Here is an 8,594-nt window from a genome sequence, read left to right as displayed (position 1 = left end):
GCCATAATTTCATTCTTCTTTTATGGCTTCTTTGTCTCTTATGATTAATTTTGTCCTGAAATTTACTTGTCTGAATGAGAATGGCTACCCCTGCTTGTTTGCAGGTACAGTTTGCATAATATATCTTTTCCCATACTTTTATCTTCAGTCTGTGGGTGTCTTTTCCTGGAAGGTGAGTCCCCTGCAAACAACATATTTTGGGGGCTTGTTCTTAAATCCAATCTGCTAATCTATGTCTTTTCATTGAAGAATTTAGACTATTTACATTCAGTGTTATTATAGGGAATGTTAGGTAGAACTTGACAGAGGCAATACCATTTTGAAATGTATTCCCCATCTTAGAATAAGAGTCACCTCATGGTCACTTTTAATCAACCTGACCTTAAACCCCAGAAAATACTCTGTCATCATGCAAAGAAACCCAAAATAATACCTCATCATTATACAAAGAAAGGAAATTCCCTTTGTCTAATCCATTGAACTTCTATTTTTCCCATCTCCCTTGTGGTGTGTTAGCATCCACATATCAAATAGAATATTTGAACTTTGGTATTTTGATATTGGCTTTCTTGAATTAGCATGTAAGTCTCCAGATCATTCCATTGAACCAGCAGCAATCATGAAGTCATTTTTATGGCTGTGTAATATTCCATTGTGCATATACACCACTTTTTCTTTATCCATTCATCTGTTGAAAGGAAAGGAAGGGAGGGATGATAGGAATAGGAAATACAGTGGAATCAATCTGACACAACTTTGTTATGTACATATATGAATACACCACAATGAACCTCCACATCAATGACAACCACAAGTCTGGTATCATAAATAGAATAAGATATACTCCATGTTTATATCAATATGTAAAAATATATGCTCTTGTCATGTATATCTAAAGAGAACAGATAATTTTTTTAGAAAAGAAGAGTAATTGCTATCTGGAACAGGAATCTTGGTTCAACATGAAATAGTGACAGTAGTGACCACCTCATAGAATAAAGGTGGCAAACAAAAGGACCCTTCTCTGACACTTTAAATGGCCTAACCAAAAATGTCCCCATTCCCTCATGCCCCTGTATCTAACTGAGGCTGTAAAGGAAAGCTGGGTCTCGGTCTCCACAGGTGTGTCCCAGATAACCCTGTTCCTGCTGAGCCTCCGCTCCCCTCTCTGTTCTCTTCATCCACTTCTTCTTTCTGTTTGGTGCCAAACCTGGAGGGTGTTCAAGTTCCCCCCACAGCTGGCTCCACTTTACCTCCGCCTGGCCTCTCTATTTTCCCTCTCATTCTCCCTCCTCTCCCTCCAGGGGCTCCAGTAGGAACCACTCACATGGCTGGACTTCACCTCCGCCACCCGCCACCATCGCCTGTTGGGTGAGTGATTCCACCCCACTCCATTCCTCTAGACTCCCGGAAGCCCTGCTGTGGTTTTCTCTCTGCAGACACTGTTCCTCTGACTGTTCCTATGACAAACCACAGTGCTGGGTGGGAGAAAAGCCCTGCCACCACTGGTGCCAATGGCTTGCTTTCCTTGGGAATGCCCATTGATTGCCTGTGGTTCCATAGGTCATTCCTGGAACAACCTGGGAGAAACCAGATTACTTTGTGGAAACCTCGTGGTTCTGGCTTCTCTCTCTCCTGGAGTCCTTGGGGGCCCTCTTCAATCCATCTTGTTCATCAGGGGACAGATCACATCAAAACCTCCATGTAATAATTGATTGGGGTGCCTTCTCACACATCTCCAGACCCTAGGTCTCAAAGACACAGGGAAACCCAAAAGACTCATATTCTTCTGCAATTCTGCCTGTCCCCAGGACAAGATGGCCAATAATAGTCACCAGCTTGAAAATGGCTTTGAATTTGGCTTCCGAATTCTAAGAGATCTTGAAAACTTTCTTCACCTCAATGGCAAATGGTCCAAGGTGCCCAATGTTCAGGTCTTCTGGGACTTTTCCAGACCTTCTCTCTGCCCAAACTACTCCGCCTTTCACTTTCTTCTTCTAGATGAAACCCCCTCCATTATCCGTAACTCCCCTTCTTCCCCTTCATCCCCTCCCTCTCCCTCTGCCTTTCCCTCAGCGCTGATTTTGACCCTGCACATGGACCGCCCCCCTCTCTCTCATTCCCATTCTCACCCACTGCTTCCTTCCCTGCCACACAATCACTACCGTGGGCTTCTCCCAATGGAAACTACTGCTCCCTTCAAGGTCCTCCCCTTCATGAGACAGTAGGAGTAAAGGCATTACGTGTCCCTGTCCTCTTAGATGGACAATAGATAGAAGAATGTTAGGCTGTTTCGTTTCAGATCCCATCGCATTTTGAAAGGAATTCCTACACCTTACCCAGTCCTATGACCTCTGTCACGTGGCATGACATCTATGCCATCCTTTCCTCCTGTCTTTCCTCTGAGGATAAGGATACCATCTCGTCAGCAGCTGGGGCCCATGCAGACACCCTACACTGCCCCAATCCTGTCGTGACCCATCGGTACCACATAAGCTCCCAGCACACACCCTGGCTATCAGACCAGTTCTGCTGAAAGCCTGAAGTTAGGTCATCCAGTTACCTACATCCTGGCAGCATGGGAAGGCTGTCCTAGGGCGGTCACCTGGGAAAAGATTAATGGAACAACTCGAGGCAATGATGGACACCTTGCCCTCTTTCTCTCCCAATTCAGAAAGAACCTGACTCAGAAGATGGCAGACTCTGTCTTCATTTACATTTTATCTCCAGTCTGCCACAGGTCATCATAAAAAAGCTACAAAACTGGAGAATGGACCACAGATCCTTCAACACGAACTTGTAAAGCTGGACTTTGAGGTCTACAACAATAGAGAAGAGGAATTAAAAACACAAAAACTCATCCAAGATCAACCACATACCAAATGCTGGCAGATGCACTCACACAAGGTCCCCAAAGACCTTATAAACAAAGGTCCTGTGCGCCATGATTCAAATATGACCAACAGGGACCCTGGGCAAATGCATGCCCTCACTCTAAACCTCTGCCTGGGCCATGCCTTCTCTGTCACCAAAGGGGACACTGGAAATTGGGATGCACTCAGTGAGACTCTTCTCTCTCCTATGATCACTTCCAATTCCCACAGGCCACAGACACAAACCCCAGGTTGGCAAGCATCCTCTACCTGATGGTGGACAGCCAATCAACAGAGGATTGATGGCCGCTGGACTTATTACCCCGATCACTACCACTCCATCCATGATGTGGGTAATGCTGTCAGTATCTGGTGAACCCATCTCTTTCTTATTGCACATGGGGGAAACCTTTCAGCGCTACCAGAATTTTCTGGTCCCCTCTAAGATTCACTCACCTCTATTGTTAGCATTGGCAGAAAACACAGCACCCTTAGACAAACAGTGCTTTACTCTGTAGCCTATTTGACACTTCATTCTCTCACTTCTTCTTAATTATACCCCAATCCTTAGCACCTGACTTTGGTAGGGACATCCTAACCAAACTCAACGCTCCCATTCATTTTAATTTACCCTCTGATGCTGAGCAGGTGCTCTTCCTTCCCCTCTAACATCTCCGTCAATGCTCCTCCAAACTCACCGTTCAGAGTTCTCTATAAGGAACCATCTCCTCCTTTTGATGATCCCACATCTTCTCAGACCCCAGGCCTTTGAGGCTTTAAACCCATCATTTCCTGCCTTCCCAAAGCTGACAGTCTTTGACCACCAGCTGCCCTCAGAACCCCCCAATCCTGGCTGTCTAAGACCCCAGGGTACTTTCTAACTAGCCCAGGATCTGATTAATCGGGCAGTTGTCCCAAGTCATCCTGTAGTCCTGACCTGTGCTCCCCTCTCTCCTCAACCACAGCTCACTTCTCAGTCCTTGATCTTCAGACGCCTGTTTCACTCTCCCTGTGGATCACGCCTCTCAGGATCTATTTGCTTTAATGTGGTTGGACCCTGATCCTCACTTCTCTACCCAGCTGACCTGGATGACCTTCCTCAGGGCTTCAGAGGCAGCCAAGCCTAATCTCATGACCTCATTAATCTTAACCTCAAACTCTCTCCTAGTCTCCTGCAGTATATGGATGACTACTTTTCTGTAGTCCTTTCCATGTTCTTTCTGCTAAACACATTACCTTTCTTTTAAATCTACTAAATAAGTTATGTTACTGCACCTCCCCTCGCAAGGCCCCAGTGACTCAAACCCAAGTTACCTACTTAGGACTCACTCCTCAGCTTTGCACATTCCCACTTGTTGAGAGCCGCGGGCAGATCAAGATGGTGCCTGGCATTTTGACACAAGGGGCGGTTCCTGCTGCCTAGGGTGCCTGCTATTTTTGAGTTCTCGCAGAGTTCCCGTTGAGTTCCCGTTGAGCTCTCACGGAGTTCCTGGAGAGTTCGCGTGGGTTGGCTGAGGGTCGCGTGGGTGGCGTTGGCATGAGCTGGAAAATAAAGTCCACTCTTGCTTGACTCTACAAGTGGCTGGACCTCCCGGTTATTTGTGCCCAGCCAGACTGCAGCACCCACTGCCTGTAAACAGCTCGTTCAGCACCTCCTGCTCTCTGCTGGCAAATGTGGCTTTCTCTCCTTCCTGGAGCCGGCCGGTTATTCCCCATCTGGCTTCCTACCTTTGGCCTCAGTGCTAAGCCCTTCTGTCTGCTTCTCACAGTGGCCTTTCTGAACCACTCGACCCTTCTCTTCCCATTAACACTCCCTTCCAAAAGCTAAAGCAGGCCCTCTTGAAGTCCCCCACTTTGGACTTCCAGACTCAGAACAACCATTTTTTTCTCTGTGTCTGCACAGCCCAGATTGTAGCCCTGGGGCTCCTGTCAGATCTTTGGAAATTCCCCCGAGTCAGTGGATGATCTCTCAAGACAGTTAGACGCAGCGATTCAAGGATGGCCCCCTTTTCCAAGGTGCTTGGATCTGCAGCCCTTTTAGACTCAGAGGCCAACAAATTAACTCTATATGAACACACTACTACCTCCTCCTCTCACAACCCGAAGGAACTAAACAGCCATCTCTCTGTCCCTCCCCACCACCAATTCAGACTCCAAAAATACATGCTTCCTCTGCAGACAACCCACTGATCTTCCCAACACTGTCAACCCATAACCCAGGCTCCCTCCTACCACTCCTCTCAGGTAACAACTCAGACCCCCTTCCCTCTCACTCCCGCCTTGACTTCTAGACACCATGTTCTCCCCCTTTCCCATAATTTAGACATTACTCAATGTCCCTTCATGGTTTACTGATGGAAGTTCCTTCATAAATCCTCATCCTATTACAGGATATGCCACAATATCCAAAGACTAGATTACACAGTCAGGGGCCTTACCTCCCCATACCGGCTGCCAACAGGCTGAGTTAATAGCTTTAACCAGTGAACTCACTTTTGCTCAGGGACAGAGAGTAGACGTATATACCAACTCCCAGTGCACCTTTCACATTCTTGACTCCCATACCTACCTGAGGCTGCAAAATGGATGGCTGCAGCAGTCATCCATTGCAAAGGACACCAAGCATGAACCACCCCAGAGCCAAAGGCAGTGCATTAGCTGATGCAGCAGCAAAGCCGGCTGCTGACAAGACCCTTCCCCACTGGTCACCTCTGTTCTTACACGAAGCCTAAAGAAGTCCCCAAACACCCCTCCCTACTCCCTATTTTCTCTTCCCTACTCCATCTTATTCTGCCTCCGAATATAAAGTGTTTCTAACCTGGGACTCCCCTTAAAAAATGGCTGGTTTCTAATAGAGCACCAAAAAACTGTTCTCCTTCAGTCCCCAACAGAATCTATGTTTTTGGCTTTCATTTCCTAAGTACATTCAGGATATTTGCCCCCCTTTTACCTACTTATGGTGGCAAAACTAGACCTGGTTATAAAATGAGATTATAAAATGTTATGGTGGGAAACCAGTTCTGGGGAAGGGTCAGCTCCTCTCCTGTCAGCCTTTCTATGGGAAACCTAATCCGCCCTGAGTACTCACATTTTGGGTTGTACACAACTGTCTCTCTATCCCACACTGCTCCCAATCCCCAGGAAAGGTGGAACGCACAAATGCTCTCCTAAACCTGCACCTGAGCAAACTAATGCTTAGAACTGCGCTTACCTGGACCAACTTCTCCCTTGGCTCCTCCATTTAGGAGTCCTTCCTGAAAACCCCGCAGTCTAAGCCCTTTCAAGCTCCTCCATGGCTGCCCCTTTGTGCTCCAGGGTTTTCCTCTTCCTTCAGCCCCTCCTGTTCCTGATACCTGGCCAGCCTTACACCTGAGGCAACCCCTAAGCAGATGGCATGCAGAACAATTCCTTCCTAAACCTATTGACTATTCTGAGACTCCATTAAAACTACAGCCAGGGGACCTGATGTGGAGAGCAGACTCTCTTACTCCCCTTAACCCAAAATGGGCAGGTTCACATCAGGTAGTCCCGACACCACCTGCAGCAGCCAAGCTGAAATCATTCCCACACTGGATACCCAATTCCAAGCTGAAAAAGGTAGCAGCTCACTCATCCCCCCGAACAGCGCACATCCTCCACAGCCCTCCTGGTTGTATAAAGTACTCTTGCTTTTTCACAAGCCCCACTCCTACACACTTCCCCCAGATACTCAGAGACCATAGGACCAGGATTATGCCTTATAAACTTAGGTCTCTTCATTACTCATCGTTTTCTGTCCCAACTTTTGCCAATTTATTATCCTCACTACCCAGGACATTGCTTGGTATCTATTCCCAGAGCCCCTGAATACTCCAGCTTAAATTTTCAAATCCATGCATCAAGCATGGCTTGAAGGACCTTATTGGGACTTCTCACATCTTCAGCTTTCCTTCTTCTCTTTCTGCCTCCTTTTTGTCTGGCCTTAATACCTCATTACATGCCTGCACTTATTAAAACCTCTGTTGACCTGCTGGTAAATTCCACGAACACATCCAGTTTCCCCTGCTGGATTTGTTTACCCCCACGAGCCCCAACTCGGTAGCCCAGCCAGCGCCTCTGACCACAGGGGCAAACACCAAGGATTTCCTCACATGTACGGAGAAGACGGAACAGAATTCAGGGAATCAGCCATACGACATGTTCCTTTTTGATGTAGGACTGCCAAATACCTTGCCTCACACATTACTATCCCCTTGACAGGTCAGATGGGAACCCTTACTGAACCCCTGATTCTCAGACTCTCCTCTGTATCCCATGCACAGAAGAGGAAACCCCAGCAGCCTTCCCTTCTCTTTCTTTGTGTAATTATACCTTCCTTTCCCCAATCCCACTGTGAACACAGCACCTAAAAGGGGCCCACAAGCAAACTCATAAGAGCTTTCATTCCCTGTGCTCTTTGGAGTTTACCTATAACCAAAAGCCAAGGTAGAGGTCCACTAACCGTGTGCCTCTAATGAACATAAACCCTAAGCCCCACCATGTAGAACACTGAATGCTCCTTCCTCTACCCGGACAAGTTTTCTCAAACCTCCAAACACCAGATTTTAATTGAAAAGTCCCATCTTTTGAACACCGAGATTGATCCCCAGCCTCTTGGGGCTGCACACATGGCCACCACCTTTGCCTTTACCAGGGGTGGACATGGAACCTCAACAGCCTCCAACTAACGCAAGTTTCTGTTGCCTTAACGCTCATCAGGGAACCTTCCTCCTCTGTGAAAAACACACCTGTTTACCCACTGACTGCACAGAAACTCGCACCCCAGCCTCTCCCACACCAGTCCTCCTACGTTTCACTGAGAAGGGACCCATCCCAGTCCAGGACACACCCTACCCAGAGGGAAATGAGCTCTCCCTTCTGCTCCCCTCCTGATACGCCTGGGCATAACTGCAGCAGTGGGCACAGGAGTGGCAGGAGGAGGAGTCTCCACCCATCAGTTTTGCAGTACTATCTAAAGAAACGGCAGCTGGCCTCAGAGAAATCTCAACCCAACTCTTTATGCTTCAGGACCAAAGAGATTTGTTGGCACCAACTGTCCTCCACAACAGAGGAGATCTAGATTTATTAACCTCAGACAAAGGAGGCATCTATTCCTTCCTACAAGAAACCTGCTGCTTCGACACTAACACGTCTGGAATGGCATTAAAGTTAAGAGAACAGGCACCAAGTTCATCGGTGCTCCTCCTCATGAGATATGAGGTGCTTTCGCCCCTGGCTATGTTCTCTTGGATGCCCCTTTTGTCTTCCCAATTCTCTGTATCATGATTGACCTTGCTACGGGGCCCTCCCTGTGTCAGCTCTTCATCTGCTTTCCACACAGGACCATCAATGCCACTGCTAATCACGTGACCCGGAACACCCTTCCGCTGAGTAACAAGAGAACTGCTCCTGTCAATGCCTACAGGAGTCCTCCACCAAAGCCTCCCTCAGCAGGAAGGACTGTAAGAGACGTCACTGCCCCTCCCCTTCACCCCTCCCTTCACTTCTTTTCCATGAATTTTTAAAAAGGCAGGATTGTTAGGTAGAACTTGACACAGGCAACACCATTTGAAATACATCCCCCATCACGGAATAAGAGTCACCTCACTGTTGTTCTGACTTAGCCTGACGTTAAACCCCAGAAATACCCTATCATCGTGCAAAGAAGTCTCAAACAATAATTTACCATCACACAGGAAAAGG

General features: G+C 47.5%; 1 long non-coding RNA gene across 1 annotated transcript; it reads right to left on the bottom strand.

Moving 5' to 3' along the window:
• Positions 1-498: 498 nt before the first annotated feature.
• On the bottom strand, positions 499-4,499 carry LOC144369322 (uncharacterized). The gene is made up of 2 exons (XR_013428841.1): positions 4,192-4,499; positions 499-688 (listed from the first exon to the last, which is right to left on the bottom strand). It is a non-coding gene; the product is annotated as an uncharacterized LOC144369322 (long non-coding RNA).
• Positions 4,500-8,594: the final 4,095 nt, after the last annotated feature.

Source organism: Ictidomys tridecemlineatus, chromosome 12 (genome assembly GCF_052094955.1).
Source record: "Ictidomys tridecemlineatus isolate mIctTri1 chromosome 12, mIctTri1.hap1, whole genome shotgun sequence".
NCBI classification, from domain to species: domain Eukaryota; kingdom Metazoa; phylum Chordata; class Mammalia; order Rodentia; family Sciuridae; genus Ictidomys; species Ictidomys tridecemlineatus.
The sequence above is the reverse complement of the archived record's forward strand: the minus strand, read 5'-3'. Positions and strand labels throughout refer to the sequence as shown.